Source organism: Gymnogyps californianus, chromosome 4 (assembly GCF_018139145.2).
Source record: "Gymnogyps californianus isolate 813 chromosome 4, ASM1813914v2, whole genome shotgun sequence".
Taxonomy (NCBI): domain Eukaryota; kingdom Metazoa; phylum Chordata; class Aves; order Accipitriformes; family Cathartidae; genus Gymnogyps; species Gymnogyps californianus.
In genome coordinates, this window is record NC_059474.1 from 193,750 (window position 1) to 218,872 (window position 25,123).

The 25,123-nt window shown below is 48.9% G+C and overlaps 2 long non-coding RNA genes across 4 annotated transcripts in view; both read left to right on the forward strand.

The window, feature by feature from the left end:
* The first annotated feature begins 21 nt into the window (after positions 1–21).
* LOC127016228 (uncharacterized) lies at positions 22–16,457 on the forward strand. The gene is made up of 6 exons (XR_007766455.1): positions 22–159; positions 1,786–1,978; positions 8,332–8,427; positions 9,887–9,955; positions 14,069–14,392; positions 14,997–16,457. It is a non-coding gene; the product is annotated as an uncharacterized LOC127016228 (long non-coding RNA).
* Positions 16,458–20,936: 4,479 nt separating this feature from the next.
* Positions 20,937–25,123, forward strand: part of LOC127015690 (uncharacterized) — a 38,237-nt gene continuing 34,050 nt past the window's right edge. The window contains exons 1-4 of one of the 3 annotated variants that reach the window (XR_007766364.1): positions 20,937–22,208; positions 22,690–22,750; positions 23,764–23,822; positions 24,151–24,294. This is a non-coding gene — a long non-coding RNA (uncharacterized LOC127015690). Of the gene's footprint in view, positions 22,209–22,689; positions 22,751–23,763; positions 24,295–25,123 lie in introns of all 3 variants that reach the window. The other 2 variants (XR_007766363.1, XR_007766365.1) reach the window with 2 other exon arrangements.

Genomic DNA, 25,123 nt, shown 5'->3' on the forward strand with positions numbered 1-25,123 from the left:
GCGGGCAGTGAGGCTGATGGCGGCGGCCCCTCCCTATAAAGGGGTGGCTGCCGGCGGAGGGGCCGGTGCTGTCCCGCCCCGGGTAGCCGTGGAGGGGCCGGTGTGAGCCAAGGGAGCGAGCGCAGCTGTCGCCGAGCTGAGGCTGCACCGAGGGAGAAGGTGAGCGGGGCCGGGCGTCCCTCGGACCGCGAACGTCCCGGGCGGCGTGGCCTGGCGGGGGGGGGGGTGCCGCCGCCGCCTTTGCCGAGCGCCGATGCTGGGTGGGGGCGGGCGCTGGGGGCTCACCGGGGGGCGGGGAGCACTGAGCGGGGGGAGGCGCGATCGACCGGCGGGTCCCGGGAAAAGCCCCGAGGAGGGCGGCGGTGCCCGCGGGGGGGGGGGGGAAGCGGGCCTGGCGGGGTGCGTGTCGGAGGCACGGAGCGGCGGCGGGAGCGCGGGGCGGGGGGTGTCGCGCCATGTGGAAGTCGGGCGGCCGGGGCTGCCCGGAGCGGCGCTGGGGAGCGCGGGGCTGCGCTCGGGGCTCGGCGCGGCTTCCCGGTGCGTCGGCGGGGAGGGGGGAACAGTGTCCCCGCAAGGTCCGACAGCAGGGGAGGCTGCCTCTCGCGGCACGCCGGGAGCTGTAGTCCTAGGGCACGGAGCTTCCGGTCGGCCATGTTGGTGGCGGTGTAGTCTTCCGGCACTCGGCTGCCGGGCGGCCATGCTGTGTTTGCCAGTGCATGCCGGGAGCTGTAGTTTTTATGGACGTGGCTGCCGGGCAGCCGCGTCGCTCTCGGGCGCGTGCGGCATGGCGTAGTCCTTCGCTGCAGCCGCGGCGCGAGGTGCGGCTTTCCGCGGGCTTCCAGCTGCGGCCGCTCCCCGACGAGCGGTACGTCCGTGCCTCGAGAGCGCATGCGTGGTGGCGCGCCGCCTGGCGTCCGAATGGTGGTACTGCAGGTGGGGCGCCGCGCATGCGCGGAGGTGCTGCTGTGGTTCACGTTGCCGTCCGCCTGTAACGGCAATGCGATACTGCGGTGCCTGCAGGGTGGTGCCGCCGCGCTCGTTGCTGCCTGCCGGTAAGGAAACGCCGCTGCCGCCCCCCGTGCGCGGTGCCGGCGGGCGCTCGGCGCGCAAAGCGCGGCACTGCAGGGCCGGTGCCGCCCCGGGGCGAGCGCCGCCCGCCGGGCGCTCGCTGCTGCTGCCGCCTGGTGGCCGCAGCGCGGTACTGCGGCCCGGCGTTCGCGCGCCGGGTCTGGCCCTTCCGGCGCGCCGTCGGTGGCTGGCGCATGCGCGGTTCCCGGGAGCAGCATGGCGGCGGGCTGGGCGCGGGTCCCGGCGGCGGCGTCAGGTAAGGGCCGGGGCCACCGGTGAGGCGAGCGAGCCCCTTCGGCGGGTGCGGGGGTGTCTCCTGGCCGCCCGGGGGTGGCGGGACGGGAAGCTTCAAACCGCCCGCTGCGGCAGGCGGCTGGCTCGCTGGAGGCGAGCCGGGTCAGGGCAGCCCCAGGATGTTACCCGGGAGCTGACAGAAGGGAAGAGGGGAGGGAGGCGGGCACCCCCCCCAGGCACAGACAACCAGGCACCTCCCCAACTCGGCAGAGCTCCCCCGGTCCCGCTCACCCCGCGCAGCTGCCCCCAGCTGCAGCACCTCCCCTGAAGCCTGTCCCGTAGCCCCAGGCTGCCCCAAACCCTGTCGTGAAGGTCGCAAGCCAGACCTCGAATGCGTCTCCAGAAGCCCCTGTGGAAGAAGGGACTGTGGCCAGGGGTGAGCTATGCTAATAGTGGTTGCTGCTTCTTCTTTCCCTCTCCCAGAGGCTGCGCTGAGGACGTGGTTGTCCGTTCCTCCCATGGGGTTGCTGTTGCCTGCACCCGCCTCAGGCTTGCATGGGTTGTCTCTGCCTGGCCTCGTTCTCCTTGCGGCATGGGGGCGAAAAGGGATGGTTGGAGCACTTACTGCCTGTGGACAGGTGGCGCAGCAGCTGAAGCTGGAGAGGCCAGATTAAAGGTAAAGAAGAAGAAATCAAAGGGCATCTGGCTGGCAGCTCCCTCCTGCTACAGGCAAGAGAGAGCCTGCCTCTCCAGATGAGGAAGGATCCCTCTTTGTAGTCCACAGCAGGCCAGCCAGCCAATGTGCACGGTGGGGTCTGTATGTGTGGTATGGTCGCATAGTGCGCAAACGAGGCTGCATGTCTAGGAAGCCTCGTCTCATAAGAGCTGCGAGTCACTCGCATATTCTCTTAGGTGGAGGACAGCCAAACGACTGGAGTTACAGAAGAGGAAGGGGGGAGTGCAGGAGAAAGAAGCATCTGAACTGCCAAAGTCTCCCACCTGAGGGCTCCTGAGTGTGTGGGGGACTGTGGCTTGGAGTGTGTCTGTGCTGATAAATCACTGGTGCCAAGTGGTGTCTGCTTGTAGGAACCTTGCTGAAAGGCGGCACTGGGCCTTCTAAATAAAAACTTGCAGTTTTTCTTTGCTGCAAATCTTGCCATTGCCCACTTGGGCTATTTACTGTTTTCAAAAGTATAAAGAGGAACAAGAGAGACTAAAGTGTGCCCTGAAGCCACTGATAATTAGTGTAGCTGCACTCCCTATTCACACGTCAGGTACCAGACCTCTTATTATTTCAAAGGTGGGGACGTGATTTTTTGTTCGCCTTTATTTCTAGTGGAGAGAGAGAAGAGCTGTGCTGTCTGTGAACCCAGATCTCAGGTCTCTGACAAGTAATTCTGTTTCAAAAGCAAACTTTGTCAAAGAGGAGGAAAATGGACTTTTGAATGTGGTAGGACCTCAGGAAAGCTTCAGTGTCTTCATTTGACTAAGTATTTCACTTGACAAGAGCTTTCTATTTCAGTAAAAGGGTCAGGCAGCCCCTGAAATCAGTGATGCAGCAAGTATAAATTTGATCCTTGTTAATCATATTTTCAGATTTTCAATAGTGTTTTACACTTTGACATCAGCAGAGCTTAGATGATTTACGTGTGCTGTAGGTCTGGAGCTAAATTATTTTAATTATGGCTCTGCTCTAAAGATTGTTGATGCCAGGAGGCTCTGGATGAGCTTTAGACTTTCACAAGTACAACTTTTGTATGAGAAAACACTGTTTCTGGGATTACCGTGGGCAAATGAGTGTTTCGTGTTTCTGGAAAGAGTGTGTCTTTATAGATTACTGATTCAGCCGGCTAGCCATCAAGTGAATAGCAAAATTCACTGGGAAGGTGAAGATCTTTCCAGAAGCATGAAAGGAGCAGTTGCATTATTGCTCTGTAATCCTGAGCTGTTTGATTCCTATCTGCAAGGAAAAAGATTATATATGATTACATATTATATGTTATTATATTTGATATATTATGTATTATTGTATTTGATACTGTCATATTTGTTCTGCTTCAGAATGTGAACTCTGCAGCAGCAAGACACAACCTAAAGCCCCATCTTTTCAAGGTTCTGCTCCTCCCTACTTTATGGTAATAAGTGTCTGATCCCTTTCTTGTTAAGCGACAGCACTGCAAATGGAAAGGTTAAAACCAGGAGAATTCTGTTGTGCTTTGTGGGTTTATTGCTGCCCCAGCAGTTTACAGATAGGACAGTGGGAGTTACAGGCTGTAGGGCTTGTGTAATATGACTGTATGGCTTTTTCTTTCAGTACATGCTGTCCAGGAGAGAACAGAAAGTGAGAGCTGAGTTGCCTTAGAGTTGTTTCAGCCCCTTTTATCATGATCACGCACTGGAATGCTTCTTGCCTCTGTCTGTTTGGGGCATCCCTCCTCCACCTTCCTGCTTCTGCAGGCTGTCTGCTGGCACATCTCTCTGCAGAGGCTTCGAGGGTCTTTGGGCATCTTGGAGGAGTTGAAAATAGAATGTTGAAACTTACCTGTTTAGGGCAATGTTTGTTTTCTGAAGTATATATATGTATACACTTCAGAACATATTTTGGTATTTGCAGTACTGAGGAACAAATCAAATGCTTCTGGAACTGCTGATTGCAGGCTTCAACAAGTGCCAGCGCTCCTGAGAGCTGTGCCTGTTGCTGAGGCAGGAGTGAGATGCCTAAGTTTGAGAGACAATTCTGGCTTATTTTATGTTCTCTGGACTTGGCCTATCACTGTGAGATGCTAGACAAAATTTTCCTTCCACAGGTAACATACATGTTATCTGGCTGATCTCTAATTTCAGATGTCATCATAGGCCTTTGGTAGAGCTGTTCAGTGTGTTCAGTGACACATAGGTCCCTCTTCTGCATTAATTAAACTGATTTGGCATGTTGATGTGTGGGTTAAGTTCTCCCTTGCAGTACAGATGTACCTGTGATGAACTTCATTACAAGCATACTAGCCTGTCATCTAGCTACCAAATGCCAAGATGTGTCCAGGAAATTGAAGCAAAAGGCAAATATTATAAAGAGGTAAAGCGGGGAAGAAAAAGACCAGATTTGCAATGTGAACTGTGTTGTCCAGCACTGCCATTTTTAACTGTTGAAGGCAGCAAACCAGAACAGAATTCTGGCTTTGTTAGAAGGGGTTATACTGGCCAGTACTAAAGCTTCCTCCTTTGTTTACTATTGTCCGATCATTGTACGTGATCAAGGCACCTTCCAGTGGCATGGTAAAAGGGGCTTCCTTAAGCCATGTCACTTGAGGTTCAACTAGAATGTTTTCCTCCATTCGTGAGGCAGACTGATGACTGCTTTGGGGTAGCTCTAGCAGCCCGGTTGCGTCGGATATCAGTATCTTCATAACACTTACTAAAATAGGTCATGGATAAGGCAAAAAACAGACTCCAGGGGAAAGATCTTTAACAGATGTAACAGAAAGGGCAGGTACCTCCTGTGCTGTGGCTGCCTGCACCTGCAAGAAGAGCAGGGAGAAGTGGAGCAGACTTCATCAGGAGACTGAGCAAGGGACAGCAGGAGATGCCATAAGAATATATAGTAAGGAGATGCCATGCGTGGCATGAGATGAGGGGGGAAATGCCATGGAGCAAAGGCAAGCTAGGTTGGTGAGGCTGGCAGCAAGCTGCAAAAGCACAGGTTGAAAGGAAAGGATGGAGGTCTCATCTTGATTTCCCAAGGTGATGCTTTTACGTCTGTACTTGTCAGGTGTGCATTTCTGTACTTTGGCAAGACTGTTTTGTTTTGTCCTCTTTGATACTGCTGTGAGGTAGAAGATGTGCAGAGAGGAGAAAATGAGAAGTGAAATTCTTTCCCTTGTTGGAGCATTGACAGACAGAAGGTGCTTTTTTCTGTTCTCAGGGGTCCTGGGCTGGCAGGAGGACTTAGAAAGATCATAGAGCAGCTCCAAAGAAGGACTTCAGCTCTTAGGAATTTGTTGAGTAACCTCAAGTTTGCCTATGTAGCAGTGATGCTTGTTTTTATCTCTAAATTTTTTTTTTTGCCTGTTAATGACGTTTAATAGGAAGATTTTTTTTTATCTGCTTGGAGTAGAAGTTCAGGGTTTTAGTGGGTCACAGGGTAGGATAAGTCAACATTCCTGTGCTGTTAGAAGAAAAAAAGAAAAAGCCCATGGGAAGCTGTTCCAATAACAACATGCGTTGTAAGACAAAACAAGTCATGCTTCTGTTCTTCTCAGTTCTGCTTGTACAGTAATTTGCCAGGAGTACTGGTCTCTTGTTTTGAAAACCTCACCTGGAGAAAAGTAAAGACCAATCTAGTCTATCCAGTCCAGACAAACTATGAAAATCTTGATTTGAAAATCCCACCAGGAGAGATTGAATGAGCTGGTTTCGTTCATCTGAAGAATAGATGTATGTGATCATGTCTTAGTATTGCAGAACTTGGCTGGAGAGGGCACTGCTATTCAAGGTATTCCTCTTACATGTTAAATACTTGATCCTAGGGATTATTTCACTAGCGCTGCTCTTTGTTTTAAATCCATATCCAATTTTCTCAGTGTCCTTTTTATTTAAAAAATGTAGATACCACGTGCATCCATTCAGCATATCCACAGATATACAGTGCAACATTATGCATAGAGTGATTATGATATTAATTGCATCCGCCCTAAGATGTGAGTTGCCTTGTACATGCCAGTATCAAAGCATACTCTCAAGCTGTTTGCACAAGGTGGCAAGCTTTTGTAAATATAGAGACAGCTAATTTTCTAATCCAGTCCTTAAAATCCTGTCTGCTGAGAGCCAGTGCCAGGTGGTAAGATTCCTCTGTTATATTGTACCTAAATATAACATAATTGACAAAGGCAAGCGGCTTGCGGAGGAAGACCTGCTGGGAGCGCTGACAAGCATTGGGTTCTCTCGAGGCTCAAGTGGGTAGTTTCCTTGCTGGAGCAGAAACAGGCAGTTACATTCCTCAAGGTGAAATCTTTTTTTGCTCAACTTATTCAGGGTCAAAGTAGGGTTTTTTTCTTTATATTTTAGGAGTGTCGTGGTTTAACCCCAGTCAGCAGCTCAGCACCACGCAGCCGTTTCCCCCTCCCCCTCCCAGTGGGGTGAGGAGGAGGAAAGCAAAGGGAAAAAAAAAGTAAAACCCGTGGGTTGAGATAAGAACAGTTTAATAACTAAAGTAAAATATAATACTAACAATAGTAATAATGAAATATAATAATAATAGTAATGAAAAGGAATGCAACAAAAAGGGCGGGGGGGGGAAACAGTGATGCACAATGCAATTGCTCACCACCCGCTGACCGATGGCCAGTTAGTTCCCGAACCGCGATCCGCGCCGCCCAGCCAACTCCCCCCAGTTTATATACTGGGCATGACATTCCATGGTATGGAATATCCCTTTGGCTAGTTGGGGTCAGCTGCCCCGGCTCTGCTCCCTCCCAGCTTCTTGCACACCTGCTTGCTGGCAGAGCATGGGAAACTGGAAAGTCCTTGGCTTAAGATAAGCGCTACTTAGCAACAACTAAAACATCAGCGTGTTATCAACATCATTCTCACACTAAATCCAAAACACAGCACTGTACCAGCTACTAAAAAGAAAGTTAACTCTGTCCCAGCCGAAACCAGGACAAGGAGTAAAAGGTTGAAAAGTAAATTGGTTAAAGCTTTTACCTAATTGCTGAAGTTTCTGTCAATCTAGACTCTCTAATAAGAACGCTTAGATAAGCAGATAGCCTTTAATGAAAATAACACGGATGGCAAGTTTTGGCATATTTGAAAATTGATACGCAGAATTAAGAGCACTTTGACCATGAGAACATTGCTCACTTGTTAGAGGTGAGGGGATGGTTAAGGCCAGCAAGCAACATAGTGCAGAAGACAAGGAAATGAAGCATAAGCCATAAAGTCAGAACCACAGACTTGATCTGTTCAGTGGATCACAGGAAACCTTGCCGCAAGCCGCAGCTTTGAGAAGGAGCTGGTAGCTGCTCTGCAGAGGACTCTGTCCAGATGCTTGCTGGGAGAAGGACACAAAAAAGAGATCCAGTTTCAGATGCAGTCTTTGTTCAGCTTTCTCAGTTTGGTTTCCTAAAGGGCCATTTTGATGAGGATGCCTTGTGATTTTGTAAAGCTGTGGACAAAAATGTAGGTGAAATATACATTCTGAGGACAACAGAATAGAAATGCATTGAGAGCTGTGTATCAGAGATTCCCCTCCTTTTCTGGTAGTGGTGTCTGGGAAATGAGGAGAGTGTCATCTATGGTGGGAAACGGGAGCACGACTTAGTTGTCTCCTTGTGCAACTTGAAGGCTGATGTCTGAAAGTCTGCCCTCTCCCGTGAGGAGTGGGACTTGGCTGATGTACCAGCTTACCGTATTTTGTCTCTAGTTAAAATACACACATTCTGTGGCAGCCTTGCTAGTGTGCTCCTAAATGCTGCTGTAATAAAAATGAGAGCGTTCCCTGCCATACTTGCGAGAATGCTCTCAGAAAGATTGCATGGTTTTTTTCTGTTCAGCAAAGGGCAATCCATGTGTGTCGAGGACGTTTTCTCCCAGGAATTAAAGGGCTGCCCAGGCCAAACTGAGTTTTCAGCTGTCCACCAAGAACTAGACTGTGCTAGGGGATAGTTCTCACCAATATCAGAAAACGTGGCAGGTAGCGCTGCACAGACTCATGTTTGTAATCAGTTGGGACAGAGTTTAAAGCAGTCCCCAGCCTCCCCTAAACTCAGGGGCGAGGGAGTCCTTCGAGTTGCTCAGCGTTGCCGTTGAAATGGTCCTTAGTGGAGCCGCAGTACATCTCTGATCTCCTCATAGCTTGAGCAGTCAGAGCATCGCATGTTATGAAGTTCCCGTTGGCATTTCATGTGCTATTACCCAAGTACTTGTTCTGGGATGAATACCTCATCGGTCCAGTGTTGTGTAGTTTTCATCATGGATTTCTTTCACTCCCTGACATTGGGAGATTCTGACAGATGCCATATTCCTTTTGCACAGGCAGATGCTGAAGTTGTGCTCAGCACCTCAGAATACTGTGACTGGATTACAGAGGGCGTTTCTCGCAGTTTTCTCTCCATTTCTAGCAGGACAAAGGTAAGGGCCATTTCTCTGTAGTTTGATAATATTGATAGCTACAGCTAGTTCCTAGATAAAACAGACCTTTGTTTATAAAACCAATGTTACCTGATTGAGAAATGAACATTTTTCTTAGGTATCAGTATGACCCAAATGCTTATATGCTTTACTGCATTAGTGAAATTATTATAATAAAAAGAGAGGGGTAATATGATTAACTTTTTCAAATCCAAAATTCATACTTCTAGTTTTCTAATTCCTTAGCGCAGTAAGGGTGCCACAGCGTTTTTGTGAAGCAACCCATTTTTAAAGGCTGTCAACTTTCATATGTAACATCTTGCTGATTTCTCGAGCAAGAAGGAAAGAAAGAAGGAAGGAAGTCTTTTTTTTTTTTTAACACCAAAATCCCAACACAGTGAGCCCTGGCCAAATAAGGAATTAGGAGCCAGTCAGTGGCATATGAGCACCAGTAACTGCAATGTAATTCTCTCTGGGAAGAAGTGAAGGGGATGTCATTGTGTATACAATACGAATTGGATTCCAGATGTCCCTCATTATGTTAATTGCTGTATTGGTTGCACTGGAGATATCTGGAACTGTTTGAGTTTTCTTAATTAACAATTCCCATCAGTTTTAGCATGCAACAAAAGGGATGGAGGGGTGGGGTTGACAAATTTAATATATAATGAAGTCAGTCTGAAAGGGCACACTTTAAATCTTAGCTCTCCAGTGTTTGCAGAGCACTTTGATTTCTGTCTGTTCAGCGGTAAGCAAATATGACAAGAAACCGCTCTCAGCTGGTACTTTTCCCCAGCCCAAATGAGGAAAACTTATCTTAGGAATGATCAAAATGAAGTGATACATTTGTAGGCAAAAAAACTTCAAAGCTGTGTGAACAGTATCTCTGTAAAGTATGAATGGCTTCCACAATAGGCTTGTAATACAAGTTCTTTTAGGCAGCTATACTAGAATTTTACTGCTGGGAAGACAGAGTCGGAGTGCTGAAGTCACATAGCCTTGATGGTATCAAGACCAGGTTTTAGAAAGGCCAGGGTTTCCTAGACGTTTAGAAAGTCCTGCGAAAATGCGTGTATAACATATTAGGCTATTAAGTACCTCTGCAAATGCGGACTCTGGGGGGAAAAAAAGGTGAGTTCATAAATTGTGCGTAGTACATCAAATCTGAATCTCTTTTTCTGTGAATATGGTGTCTGTTGGAGAAGAGCTTAGTGTATGTCTTCACATGATGAAGGAGGAGTAGGCTGACACATTAACTCAGTCTTGCTAGTGTGGTAATCTCAGGAGTGTTTAGTAAAAAGAACACAAAAAATAAATCCCCAAAGGCATACAGTTACATGGCTAGAGATGAGTCTCTCTCAAGACCTTATGAGGCCTCAAGATGAGGAGGTGCCTGACTGGATTTTGACCTTGTTTTCCGAGTTCGTGCAAGGTCAGATGTTTTTATTTTGTATTTCAGGCAATTTCTGTGCAGTGTTACCAGATGGGGTGTTTTAAAGTCTTTTCACTAGTCCTTTGGCCATAAAATGTAAGTACAACTGAAGAATTTGTATCAGTGTTTTCAATTTTGAATGGAAAGCAAGTATTTTTATCAAACTGACACAGCATATGTAAAGGACTGTGATATTTTTTGGTCATTGAATAGAAGAACCTGCCTCCCTGAAGCATGTGCCTTTGCATATGATTTGTACCACAGCATTTTCAACTGTATTTTATAATCGTAACAAGATTGAAGTCACTGTTGATAATGAGTTTAAAAAAACCACACTGAGGATGCAGTACTGTTTGCAGCATGGCAAAGAAAAGATTTTAAAATTGAACAGGAACAGATCCTATACTGGAATGAATAAGGCTAGTTGTAAAGGATGCACTTGGGGCAAAAATCCTGTTTGACTTATGATAACAGGAGGCAGCTTTACAAAGGCAAAGCTCTCTGAAGCAGAGATTGATGGAATTAATTCCTGAAGACAAATGAGGAAGGCAAAGAGAATGGGCAAGAAAAGGGCTTTGTGGAATTAATAGTCTAAAAGCCTGTTAGTATTTCTAGATAGTGCTAAACCATTTTGAAGATAAACAGCCAAAATCATTAGTCAGAGCCATCTCATGTGGATTTGGAGCTGCCCTTCTTACAGGATTTACTAGGAGCATACATCTCTAAATCATGACCAAAACAGTGGCTGAACTGAAGAATCAGTGCAAGCATTTATTTTGGCATTTTGTGCACTTCCACTAGAAAAGTGTATTGGGGGAAATGATCTATGTAACAGCTGTGGGCTAGTGGAAACCAAATTACAAAAAATATTTTTATAAAACACTGTCTGAATTTCAGATGTTCAGTTTCAATAGGAGTTAGTAAATAGAGACTAAAAGCCTGCTGAGATGCTTCTTGTTATCTTTCAAAAGCACCTCTAAATACTGAAGGCAGGGAGCTCTGTGAAGGAAACTTTGAAGCACATAGAATTTAAAACAAAATCTAGTATTGGCCTTTGAAGCTCCTCTTCAAGGCAGAGCATGTGTTGTGCTTTACCCCCAGCTGGCAACTAAGCACCATGCAGCTGCTTGCTCACTCCTCCCACCCACTGGGATGGAGGAGAGAATTGGGAAAAAAAAAAACCAAACCCAAAAAACTTGTGGGTTGAGATAAAGACAGTTTAATAGGACAGAAAGGAAGGAAAATAATTATGATAATAAAATGGCAATAATAATACTAAAAGAATTAGAATATACAAAACAAGTGATGCACAATGCAATTGCTCACCACTTGCTGACCGATGCCCAGTTAGTTCCTGAGCAGTGATCTGCCCTTCCCAGCCAACTCCCCCCAGTTTATATACTGGGCGTGATGTCATATAGTATGGAATATCCCTTTGGCCAGTTTGGGTCAGCTGTCCTGGCGGTGTCCCCTCCCAGCTTCTTGTGCCCCTCCAGCCTTCTTGCTGGCTGGGCATGAGAAGCTGAAAAATCCTTGACTTGGTATAAACACTACTTAGCAACAACTGAACACATCAGGGTGTTATCAACATTATTCTCATACTACATCCAAAACATAACACTATACCGGCTACTAGGAAGAAAATTAATTCTATCCCAGCTGAAACCAAGACAGCATGGTTCTGATAAGTGGCATGTGCACTTAACACGTACTGTCTGTGTTCTTCCCCCTTTGCAAGACCTAGCATCCCCAGTTTGTGCCAGAAACTTCAGTGAGTCTGGCCCTGCTGCAGTCTCTTCATTGTTCTGCAGACCTGGTCCCATGGGTTGAGGTTGGGGCAAGTGCTGGAGGATTAAAACCTTGTCCTGCTGAGCCAGGCACTGTTCTCCAGATACTTTGGACACTGCTTCAGGAGGAAGGGATAAAGCATGTGCTGCCCCTGGCTTGTAGGGGGTGTGGGGTGAAAGTCACTGGTGACACAGGAGAAAAAGCCTGAATGGCCAGAGCCCAGTGATACCCCTGACCTGCCCCGCAGCACCAGGGCTGCGCCTCCTGTGAGGCCTGCCCCTAGCCCCAGTGCCCAAGCACTTCCCTGTAGGGTCTCAAAGGCACGGGGTTGGAGGGTGGTGGTTCTTCCTTGCGCCTGTCCACCAGATACTTCATGCAGGGATGGGTTAAACAGGTGTCTCTTTCTGAGCCCTGAGAAACAGTTTAAGTGCTGTGTTTTCTGGGCTTGAAACAAGCCCAGTGGGTTATTTAGGGGCTCCAAACCAAAGGCTACATGCTGTTGTTCTGAAGCTCTTCAAAAACTGTCATGCATTTTCAGTGCTTGAAAATGGAGGCTAGTCCTGTGTGTTTTGGGGCTCAAAAAAAGATTGAGTGCTGTGTTTTTAGAGCTTGAAAAGGGAGGCTAAGTAATTTCTTTCTGAAGCTCAGAAAGAGACCAAGTCCTGTGTTTTCGTGGCTCAAAAGCAGAGGGTGAGCACTGCCTTTCTGAAGCTCAGAAAAAGACCAAGTCGTGCATTTTCAGCGCTTGAAAATGCAGGCTAAGTCCCGTGTTTCTGAGACTCAGAAAAAAAACCTTAGTAAGTGCTGTGTTTTTGGGACTTGGAAACAGAGGCTCAGTTGGCTGTTTTCAGCCCCCGGAACAGAGGCTCGGGGGGACTTTGGGGGGGGGGGGGGTGGGAGACACCGAAGCTTCCCTCAGCTCCCCGCACAGCAACTGGTCCCAGAACTGTGGGGCACAGCCCTGACGCCTGGCCCCGCTGTGCCTGGGGCCCCTGGCTGGGAGTGCTGCCAGTACAGCTCCGAACCGACACACAACACAACCAGAGCCACAAGCAAAAATGTTTTCTTCCCAAGCAACAGCCAGGCACATCGGAGATGCGAGGCGCAGCCACAACCCTGACCCTGCTGCAGCCCAGGGGCAGTGCCAGCCCCAAACCACCCCGCAACAGGACTGGTACCAGCACCAGAAGCAAGGCATGTTTTCTTCCTCAACCACAGCCGGTCACAGCTTCCTCAGCTCACGTGCATTTAGGGTATTCCTGTGTGCCTGACCCTGCCAGATGCTCCTGGAGCACAGCACAGCCACCAGCCTGCTTCAGAGCACTCACTGGACATTTCCTCCTGTGTCGGCATCCCCCAGTGCTGCCTGTGTCAGGGCTGTGCTCCTTGCCCAGGCTCGTGCTCCTTGCCCAGGCTCGTCCTCCTGTGTTGGCATCCCCCGGTGCTGCGTGTGTCGGGGCTGTACTCCTCACCCAGGCCCAGCCTGAGCCTTTCTGCCGCTCGGCTGCTCCCCTGCGCCATTGCCTGTGCTGAAAAAAAACCCTTGTGAGGAAGCGGCTGCAGCATCGCAGCTGGGGGGACGCAGCTCTTGCTCAAGCAGGAGCTCCTGGCTCCGGTGCCTGGCCTGCACCATGGCAAACTGAGAGGTGATGTGGTGTTGTAGGAGTGAGGAGCCCAGCCAGGATGTCCCTGCTCCACTCTCCCGGCCATCCAACCTCAGCTGCACAGAGGCTGCTGCTGGCAGCTGGGACTCCAGCGGTCCTCCTGCAGCTGCTCCCTGCAGGTAGCAAAACCCATCGCTGAAGGCAAACACCAGTTTTGAGGACATTCCCTGGCCTTCCACATGGCTCTTGCCACTGCAGGCTGAGGCCCCATTTTGTGTAGAACTTGCTGGTTTCCTCAGCTGTGTGCCAAGTCCATCGACGAGGTGCCCTGGAGAGGACAGAGGTGACCCTGGGTCACTGTTTGGTCCCCTTCTCTACCAGGAGACACATTCACCCTCCAGGTAGGTGCCAGCTGTAGGGGATCTATGCTGTAGAGCAAGACAAGAGGCCCCATCCTCCTTTCTGATGGAGTCATCCAGGGACGGCAAGGCAGTCTGGGCTCCTGGCACGACCTGGGGATGGCAGCCTGTAGGGATGGTTCACGGACTCTGGTGTGGGTAAAACCAAAGAAATGTATTGTTTACAAATTTGTGCTTATATAGATTCATTAGCTGTCCACGCGCTCAGGCTTGTTCCATGATTAGTTAATACTTTCTGTTCACGTGCCGTGGCTGAGCTTCTGATTGGTGCTGTTGAGCAAGACATGTGTCTTCTGGCTTTGGTCTCGTGTCTGCATTCCAAGTTATTTCAGTCTTCAGCTTCTTTTCTGCACACCTGCTTTATCACTTATTTACTCCCTTATTCTATGTCTTTCAAGGCTGTGTCTAATTGTTCAAGGCCGCTCGCAACACTCCCTGCGAATCCCACAGCAGCCAGTTTCTTCTACCCCACTGGGAGCCAAGCATGGGAGCTGCAAGCTGAGATACCCCCGTGCGTGGGGTGTGCTCATACTCACTGCTGGGCCCTGGCTGCCAAAAGACCTCGTCCATCCCCTGCAGGTGCCCGAAGGCCTCTCTGCATGCATGGTCTCCCCATGGTGACAGCTGAAGAGAGAGATATTTTAACATCGTGGACAACAACCCTCACATCATTGACCCCTAATCAGTGTGCTGGAAAACAAGCAGAGGAGACGTGGGGTTAGGTATGTGAAAGGATATAGAGAGAAGGATCATGAAGAACAAAATATTCCAGCCGAATGGGGGCAGAGACAGCTTATCCAAATGTTAACCCTACCTGTAACGCGTGACTGATGCCTTCAAACTAGCATTGCTTTCAAGGGTTTCAGAGAAACAAAAAATAAGAGGATGTTAAAAACCGTAGCATAATTACAAGAACTGCTGAATTCAATTAAAGCATCAGGTATATGTGTTTCAAAAGAAGAAAGGGAACCCTGTGGATAAGAGCCAGGACAGGGGACTGGAGAACAGTCGTTGAAAACCACGAGCTAGGCAGCAGGTTAAAATACAGGAACAAACATGCCGTTTGTAGGCCCATCGTGACCCAGGACACCTACAGAGAGGTAATGTAAATCACTACCAGTCACTCTCTTAGCTGCTCCTGTCCGCCCTCCGTCACACAGAGGTCATTGTCTGTGCTGGCCCTGCGGAGCCTGCAGCTCTGCAGTGCTCAGCTTTGCTTCAGCTGCTCCGGTTGTCTCATCCTGTGTGAAATAGGAAAGGGAACAAATGTTATCTGGAACATGAAAAGGGACAAAGATAACACTTTTCTCCTCTTTTATGTTACAGATGAACTGCCATGGCTGTGAGCCCACGTTAAAGACAAGAGAAAACGTTGATCGACCAAGATGATGAACACAAGATCCAAGGTATTTCTGCCTCCCAGGAGGAGAAGCCCTGTTTCCTTTGGCAGGGAAGGCAGCACCTGCTCTTACAGACTGTCCTTGTGAAAGCAGCGAGCGTGATCTACTGCTGCTATATTGGGCAATATAAAGAATGAATGGGATCAGTCACCAGGATGATTTCTGTGTTGAGGTGCCAGGAGTGATGCCAAGATGCTCCCTGATGCCGCTGATGTCAAGGCGATGTGCTGCACCTGGATGAAAATGAACCCGACCTGAACCGAACAGAGCCCTCTGGCTCTAGGGGGCTGGAGGCAGCCGTGACCCCGAGCTGTCCAGGGGAAATACCTGATTCTAGGATTGTCTAAAATCGAGCTGTCATTGCATCCACGTGGGGACATCTAACGTCTCTGAAGGAGAAGCATTAAACCTGGAAACACATTGCCAGCCTGGCAGTGGCTCATACTGAGCACAGCCGTGAGTGGCTGATGCTGCCACCGCGCAGCCCCAGCCAGCAGTGCAGGAAGCAACAGCATGACTCTCCACCCGAGCAGAACTGTCACACCGTGCAGAGACACGAACCCGAGCTGTTCGCTTCAGGCACAGGACCTGTAACGGAGCCTCCTGCAACCACGCTGCGGCATCCTCACTTTCACACCCAGCTGCCTGTGTGTTTCCAGTTGCGTCACTAACAGCACTGACGGATCCGCAGTGCAATGTGTGCCCCACCACACACTTCTGTGCCAGTGTTATCACCGTGGACAATTACCTGTGGGACCAAGAAAAAGCACCAGGAGGTCCAGGTGACTGACGACATCCCCAGCAGTGAGTTTGAGGAGTCAGCGTTTCTGACAGCACAGGCACCTCCTTGGCCAAAGCCTGGCATCTTGACGGCAATGGGCAGCGACGCAGCATCCCCTGCCCTCGCTGGCAGCCAGATTCCCAACAAGTGAGAGAAACCCAGCCAGGAGCAAGTGCTGGGCCTCGGCCAGAGCCCAAGGCCAGGGCCTGCCCCATCACAGCCACCGACCCCCACAGATACGAGTTGTCTGCCCCAGTGGGGTGTTCATGGTACCAGCATGTGAGGGCTGCTGGGAGGTCATGGGGCACCAGGGCTGGTGTCCCTGTCCTTGTTGCCACACCCATAGCTCCTCTGGCCCTGTGGCTCATGTCAGGGGCCTGTAACGCGTGGGAAACGGGGTTATTTGGTGCTGGGGTGAGAATCAGCCTGTGGGGAAAAAGGGAAACCAACATCACCTTCCCCTCCCATGGCTCCCTGTGCTTGTCACTCTCACCTCATCTCTCCCCCAGCCTGCCTCCCTACGGCACAGCCCCGTACCCAGAGCAGGCCTGCCCCGTGGCTCCCCAGGGATGCCCCCACCTGCAGATACCGTGTGTGCACCCCCCGGGTGGGGTGGGGGGAATGTTGGGGGGGGAGGGGGGGCCCGGGAAGGGAGGCAGCAGCGGTAGGGGACCATCGGTGGGACTGGGGCAACCCCTGCCCCGGGGCTCCGCACTCGTACCCAGCTCTCCCCGGTTCGGGATGGAACGGGGCCGGACACACCGAGGAAGCGCCGGGACGGCTCCTCGCGGCCGGGCAGAGAACAGCACTCGGCCCCGGTGGACAGGGGCCGGCAGACGAGCAGCAGAGCGGGCACTACCGGTAGCCCAGTGGAGTGGGACCGGCGCGGCTCAAGACGCCGGAGCGGAAAGGACGGAGAACCGGCCCCCGAGGGAGGATGAGTCCGGGAGCGGGCAGCCGGCGAGAGCGCTGGTGCCCCCTCCGGGCAGCACTTAAGTAGGGGCGGTGCCGGGCCCCGAGGGGGCGGGGCGCAGAAGGGCGGCGGGCGGTCCGCTCGCTGGGTGTCGCTGCGGGGCGGGCCGTGCGGCAGCCGGAGCTGCGCCGGGGCGGGTGAGGGGCCGCGGGCGCGGCGGGTCTCGGAGGTGGGATCCCCCGGTCGGAGCCTCCGCGGGCGGGTTCGGGTTCTCTTCTCCTGCGGCTGGCGAGGGCAGAAGCGGCCGCGGGCTGAACACTGCCCCGGGTCCGTTGGGGCGTTTTGGGGCCGAGGCGCTGTGCGGCTGGGGGGAGCAGGGGCAGCCCCATCCGGCTCTCAGCTGCTCCTCGTTGGGGCCGGGCAGCCTCTGCCGCTCCCGGCGCCGCTCGGGCAGCGGCGGCTCGGGGGGGCTCCTGCGGTGCCGGGCGGGTCCCGGTGCATGCACGGGCGGGGAAGGGTCCCGGGTGCCGCCGCCGGGGGTTCCTGGAGGTGGGCTGGGCTGCGCTGCACTACCGGGGCGGCTGGGCACGGCTCCCCGCGAGGGTGCTTCGGCCTGGAGGGGTGTCCTGGTTTCGGCTGGGACAGAGTTAACTCTCTTCTTAGTAGCTGGTACAGTGCTGTGTTTTGGATTTAGTGTGAGAATGATGTTAATAACACCCTGATGGTTTAGTTGTTGCTGAGTAGCGCTTATCTTAGGCTGAGGACTTTTCAGTTTCCCATGCTCTGCCAGCAAGCAGGTGTGCAAGAAGCTGGGAGGGAGCACGGCCGGGGCAGCTGACCCGAACTAGCCAAAGGGGTATTCCATACCATGGAACGTCATGCCCAGTGGTTAGCTCAGTTGGTTAGAGCGTGGTGCTAATAACGCAAAAAGGTTGTGGGTTTGATCCCCAAATTTCCAGTATATAAACTGGGGGGAGTTGGCTGGGAGGCATGGATCGTGGCTCTGGCAGGTGGTGAGCAATTGCATTGTGCATCACTGTTTTTTTTTTTCTTCCCCCCCTTCCTTTTTTTGTTATATTCCTTTTCATTACTATTATTATTATTATTATATTTCATTATTACTATTGTTGGTATTATATTTTAGTTTAGTTATTAAACTGTTCTTATCTCAACCCAAGAGTTTTACTATTTTTTTTTTTTTCCTTTCCTCCTCCTCACCCCACTGAGAGGGGGGAGGGGGAAGTGGCTGCGTGGTGCTGAGTTGCTGGCTGGGGTTAAACCACAACAGGGGGTTTGGGGTGCAGGCCCGGCAGTGCTCGTGATGCCAGAGAAATAAAGCCTGAAACGGCAATAATAAAGCGGTGCCCTGCCTGTGCTGGTGCTTCCCTGCAGAGGCGTGGGGCTGGGTGCTTCACAGTTCCAAAGCATGCCCCAAAGCTGCATGTGGGGCCCTGGGGGTGCAGGGCTGTGGGGTGGCTACGCTCCCGCCACCCCTCAGCATCGCATATGGGGACTGCAAAGGGGGTCAGAAAGCAGGCAGGGTGAGCTGGTTTGAGGCTTGAAAATGGAGACCAGGTCTTCTGTTGCTGGGGCTTGAAAACAGGCTCATGTGGCTGATTTTGGGGCTCCGAAACAGATTGAGCTGTGTGTTATCAGGACTGACAGAGGGAACCAAGTCATGTGGTTTTGGGCTCAGGAACAGAGGTCAAGTGTGGCATTTCTGGGACTTGAGAACAGGCTCAGCAGCTGGGTTTTTGGGCTCAGAAATGGGCACTGAGTGAGCTGGTTTGGGGCCAAAAGCAGAAGCTAGTTTGGCTGTTTGTGCAGGGGGGTGGGAGGCTATTAGGGGCTGTGGGGAAAGCAGGGGGTGGGCAGGGGTCTGGAGTTGGGGGTCTGGTCATGTTGGACCCCAAAGTTCAGGAGGCTGGCATGCACCAGGCCAAACTCAACGTCTGAGGTGGTGTCTGGGGGGAAGGGTATTTTTCAGAACCCGCATGCCCTCTTCAAGTCCACCTCTTCTTTGTACACTGCTTAGAGTAGTTGTTAATAATACAAACTGATTAATCAATATTTATACGATGTACAGCTATGATGTTTAATAGTAATACTGAAGTTATGACAGCAGTTGACTTATGACCTTGTCAAAAGCCCAGACTGCTGCAAATAGCTGGAGCTTGTAAGGAGAAGAAGCTGAAAAAAACTGGGGCTTCACTGCAGAGCTGGGGTTTCAGTTAGCCAGAACTGTAGCAAGCAGGAGCTGGGATGAGATGAGGTGTCCACTGTCTGGAGCGTGCATTAGCCAGAGCCAAAATTACCCGCAGCTGTAATGAGCAGGAGCTGCAGTTAGCTGGAGTGTCTGTTCCCTGGAGCATCCATCGGCTGGACTGCGCTCCCAGCACGGCTGAAGAGCGGCCGGGCGCAGGCAGGGCTGTCCCCAGCAAGGAGCTCCGAGCAGCAGGGAGGCGAGTCGTCCTTCTGCCAGCGGAGAGCCCGGCCTCTTCCCTCGGGGATTAAATCCACGCCGTGCATCTCTCTCTGCATGGAGGGTCTCTCCCGTTCCTGTTCCCGAGGGCAGAAGTGAGGTGGGGGTCCCCCGGCTCTCCCGGGGCAGCCCCGCTGTGAGGGGGCGCAGGCAAGGCGGCAGCACGAGGCAGCGGCGTCTCCTCGGTACCTGGCAAAGGGGAGAGAAGCCGGCCAGCTGGAGCTCCTGGGGTGCGCGGCCCAGCCCTGCACGGCCCCCCCGGCAGAATCCTCCACTGTCTTTTCACCGTTGGCTGGGTGTGACAAACAGGTTCGTTTTTTGCCTCCTCTTTTCCCAGCGTCACCTTCTGTCTGACATGAAGAAAATCCTGTATGGATTATTCCACTTGCTGCTCAGGTAATCACACGTATGGGGCTGGGGGAGCAGGGAGAAACATTTGCGGATTCCAGGATGCTACGGATAGTCGACATCAAACCCAGAGAAAAGGCAAATTTGCTGCCAGTGCAGAAAAGCTGATGAAAAATTGCAGTTAACGGAGCATGCCTCGTTCCTGAATTGGTCCCTTGGTAGTTATGAATGTTTTCCTTTCAGGTAAAAGAACGAACTTTCATCTATGATAAATTAAGAGCTGCCTGTTACCTTCTTTAGGGTCAAGTGTTTCTCTTTTGTTTGTTCATACTAATTTTATGGGCAAGTTGGAAATAGCCTTTTATATGCATAACTAAACTTTTAGTAATATGTGGTGTCAGTATAGTTAATTTTTGAGCACCTAGATGCCAGTAGAAATGTAATGAATGAAACATGATGGAAACTGATGTTTAAACTTGATTTATATTTGATTTTTTTTTTTATTAGAGTGTTGATGGCATGTTGTCCTGTGGCTCAGTCCACATTCTGTTCTGTGGAGCCTTCAGTCTAGGACTTTTATGTAAAAAAAGTTTGTCCTTCCAAAAAAGGACTAGTCATTCATAGAATTGAGGTGTAGACTTGGAGAATATCTTAAGTACATGATCAGAATTAAAGCCAAATTTCACTTAATGTTGCTGCTGTTTGTCTTCACTTCCATTAATTTCCCAACTGCTCCCTCATGGTTGGGAGCTCTGAATCATAATTTTTTTCAGTCTCTAACACCTCTTTTTCCCCAAGAGGCGCTACATTTAAAAGTTAATTAGTTTCCTCACAAATGTGTAAGTCGATAAAATTGAGTTATGATTATTAAAACCACAAAAATGACACCAGTCTTACAGATCTGGACTATTTCTGAACATTATTCATCACATGCAAATGTCATTGGGATCCAGATCATCTGCACTTCATGCTCTGACAAGACAATATGCTGAGATAGGGATGAGCTCTGAAAGAAAAAAGAGATACAAGGTCATGAGTGAGTTTGTTTGTTTTGTATGTGTGTGGGTTTCTTTGTGTGTGGTCTTTTAAAAAGAAGAGTGCAATGTTGACTGGTGCCAGCATGCAGAGCTCTTTTCCTGCCTGACCTCTCATTTTCTTTTCTTTCACTCCTCTTTCACGGCTGTAATTGTCATCTGGATAATTTTAGAAGAGCAATTAAGTTACTTGCCTGTGTAAATGTGCTGGTAATACCAGGAAGGTAAATGCTTGAACCAGTAGTGAATAACTTGGCTGCAAGTAAAATTTCTGGAGGAAGAAAAACAGTAACAGGAAGCAAATAGCAAGTTACCAAAAAATTTGTGTGTGTCAAACACATCAAAGTTTTATTGCCAAATGTTGTTTGGCAATATATTCCAAATGGCTAGTTTTGGTAAATGTACATTTTCAGGAAATTCAGGGTTGTTTGTGGCAAAACATGTCCCTCTGTTTGTGTCCTGCTACATAAATAGCATCAATCAATAGCATGTCCAGTAGCAGGGCTGTTGTTCCCTAATCTCAGTATTGCCACAGTAGTGCTGCGATATTTAGGCCTAACAGATGGGTTTAGGAATGGAAGGAGAATTCCTGTTTCCTGTAAGGGCTATGAATGCTGACCCTTTTCTCTGTCTGCTGCTTTCCTGTGCGCGCCATGAAGCTGTTTTATTTTTCTCCCTTGTTCTTGGTCTAGCTGTTGCTGCTGTGGGTTTGCAATTTGTGTTACTATGTTTTTGTAGAGTTCTAGTTATGGATCACTTCTGCTGTGGCAAAGTGTCAAGATACAGTTTTCAGTTTAAAGCTTCAGAAACTACATTCACTGAAATCAGCGTAGGTGAAACTGATCTGGCGCGTGCAGCTGTGCTCGCAGGGATGCTCAGTGGCTCCCCATCAGAGCAGCAAGGTGTGTGTGGGCATCCACAGGCTTGTGCTCGGGGTCTGAGAGCGTGCTGTGGTTTTGCTGTTGGAAGATGGAATAGAGCGTGTGCCTGTTAAATCTAAGGACAGTCAAAAGCTGGGAGGGGCTGTAAGCAGGTTTGGTGGCACAACTGCAGTTTTAAAAGATCTTGACTGTTTGGAGAAACAGCCTGGAAAAAATAATTCCGTTTTTGCAAGGAGGCAGTTCACAAGGACAGATGGGTTGCTGTACTCTTTAACAAAAATATCCAACTCGGGATGTATAGGGTGAGGAAATCTTGGCTATACGTGGGCTTGAGAAAACGTATGTAGATATTTATGTCTGTCACCAGTGTGTATCTGGGAAAGTGAGTTGTAGTGAAACTAAAGCTGCCAATGAGTCAAAAAAAGGCATGGTTGTCTAAAGAATGCAAAAGCTCTAGTGGCCTGTATCAACAACTGTACCAAAGATGATGCAAAATACTTTTCCTCCACTCAGTTGTGGTCTTCACACACCTCCACAAAAAAAGGAAGCTTTAGATTCCTACCCAGCTTTATGCTAAAGGGTTTTTTTTCCCCTCTCAGCTGAATGTCAGCTGCCACCATTTCACCACAGTCACCCTTTCTTCTGCCATGAAAGTACAAGACAAGATGGAAAGAATCCATAGCGGTCTTTAAGTACAAGGTATGTCTACAATGTGTGTCTGCATTTTTCCTAAGGTACTTGTAGTATGAACTTTAAAATTAACATTAAGAATGTGCCAACTCTCCTTCTATAGTTTTTCCATGAAATACTTTAACACAAATACTAAAAATAAGGTCTGTTCTGGAGCATGTTACGCCTATGCAAAGCTTACTTCCCTCCGTTTATTTTCTCTTCCTGAAAGCATAATCTTCTGTTTCTGCATGCTTGCTACTAAATGATACTGTGAAAATAATTTTGTACTAAAAGAGGAAAGAAACTGTTCGTAAGAGTTCAGAAGAAACAGACTTTGTTTTCATGATAAAAGCTTTATGCTTTTTCAGTCAACAAGTTTTTTAAATATCTTATAGTAGTACTCGAAAACCTTACTGAGATGCTAACATCTGTACGAAAAGTAATCAAGGTCAAAGAAGTGACATGGACAAACCAGGACAAATTGGCGTTGCTTCTGTGTGTTTTCCAGGCTTTCCCAAGAAGCATTAGCAGCCCTGTAACTAGTGACAGTGAGTCCTGATGTGTTTTTGGTGAGTTACTGCTTCAGTAATGTCCTTTTTACTTAACCTACAGTGTGTAATTTTTTAGTTCAGGTGGAAAGAGATTTTCGAGAATGGAAATCTCTCATTCAAAGAAGTTGCATTTTATGAACTTTCCATCAGAGCAGATCTTCAGAGATGATGTACATGGCAGCAGAAGTCATCAGTAACAAGACATTTCACTCTATTTAAAAAAAAAAAAAAAAAAAAAAAGTAAATTTCCTTCCAAAGACCCAAGCACAGCACGTCTTCCAAAAGTTGATGGCATCACTGGTCTTTGGGCTCTCAGTTGTAACAGTTGAGATATCATAAAAACATGTTCCTCTGTGTGCTTCAGTACAGCCAAAAGCATTAGCAAATCTGCCAGTCCTTTTTGGTAGCCTTATGTATTGCAGCACTGGGGATTTGACACCCCCCTCCCACCCACGCCAAAGGAAAACCATATGAGGGATGTCGTGTCACTGATTTTTTTTTTTCTATGATTAATGAAAGTTTAAAAAAAGTTAAAATTCTATAATTTACAGACTGACTTGCATTGTTTAAACTGTAACTGCCAAATAGCTGTAGTATACAATTTATTAGGTGTATTTAAGCAGTTAGGTGTTTGTTCTAAATCTTTAAAAAGAGGCAAATGAATGTTTGGGGTTTTTTTTCCTGATGTTTTGACAGAGTGCTCTGAAGTACTTTTTCTGTCTCTTTCAATGGTGCGTTTCCCTGGCAGTTCAGTAGCATCTCTCTTGGGCACTGCAGCTGGCCAGATGTCCCTCCTAATTGTGTAACACACAAAAAAACCCTAGTCAAATTGTAACTGTATTTTGGAGACAGATAGTTTAATGGTATCAGTTCACTGCCATGCAAGTTAAATTAATGCAAAAGGAAAAATACTTGTATAAGTTTTTATTGGATGTATATAAACATACACACCTTTTCACTATGAAGTGAATTACTGAGATTTGTTTTTATTTTTCGTTTTACTCTTTAAAGTTTTACACTTCACTTTTCAGCTTTATTGACCAGGCAAGATGTGCAGCGGCGCAAGGGCTGTAGCTGTTGTGGTGGATCTGTAAGTGTAGAGTCTGATGATGGTATGACGTTGTCCTGCAGCCTCACAGGGTTATCTCCCTGCATCACTGCTGTAAGGAAGGGATGAGACATTTTCCAGCACCAGCAAGAATGTTTACTTTTATGCTAAGAATGTGTTCAAAATCGTATCAATTAGTCTTAATACTGATTTTAAGTGTTCAAATGACTCTAGCTTTTAAAGGATGCGTTGTATTTTGAGCTGACCTGTTTACCTAGAATCCTCCTTTAGCTCAACTACTATCCTATCTACTTCCTTCTGTGTTATTTTTTAATATGCTGAAATATAGTTTGGGATTTCTGTTTTTCAGATGCGGTGGTGTAAGTGTCTTGTGATGCTCAATAGATTCCCCCCCCAGCCCAGCTTTGCCTGCCGGTGGCTAAGAAGACTCACCGTAAGGGGCCGGCCCTGTGTCTGGAGGCTCCCGGCTCTGTCTGCAGCGGGTGCCCCGCAGGTGCGGCAGCAAGGGCTGTGTTGGGGGGAGAGTCCGGGGCCGAGAGGGACCGGGGATGTTGTTTGCCCTGGGGAGGCCCTCCCAGTGTGGGAACCGATGGGGAACATCACGGAGCAGAGCCTGAGCAGGAGAGGGGGCACCATCCTCTGGCGTGCTCCTCCCCGCCCCCTCCCGCAGGGCAGCTTAGAATATATAAGTCTAAACAGACAGAATATATGATAAGTGTAAGTAGATAGATAGGTCTGAACAGATGTTATACATGATAAGTGTAAATAGAAAATATATAAAATGTATATATATTCCTAAATATATGTATGTGTAAATAGATACATAAGTGTAAATGTCTATGCTATGTAAGTTTTTTAAAATGCGAAGAAACTCTATTTATAGAAAGGATTTAAAAACTTGACACCCCCCCCAATCTCTCTATTGAAGATACAGGAGTGCTTTCAAAAGCTGCCACTTCCCCCTTCTCCTTTTCCTCCTTTTCCCATCCCAATTTGGGGCTGATTCCCCCAAACAGGGACTTTCCCCTGCGGCACCATGCACGCAGAGTGGGAGCTGCTGCCATGGCACAAAAAAACCCAAACCCCCTGATTCTGGGTCTGTAATGGGGGAAAAACCCCAATTTGGGGCTCCTGGGAAAGCCAAATCTGCCTGGATTTGTGCAGCTGGAAAGCAAAAAAACCCCCCATTTTCATGCACAAAACCAAAAGCAAAAACCACCAATTTCTATGTTGTGGAAAAGCGCTGAAAAACCCCAAAATTGAATATTTTGGAAAAGCAAAACCCCCCCTATTTTTATATTATGGAAAAAGCAAAAAAAAAA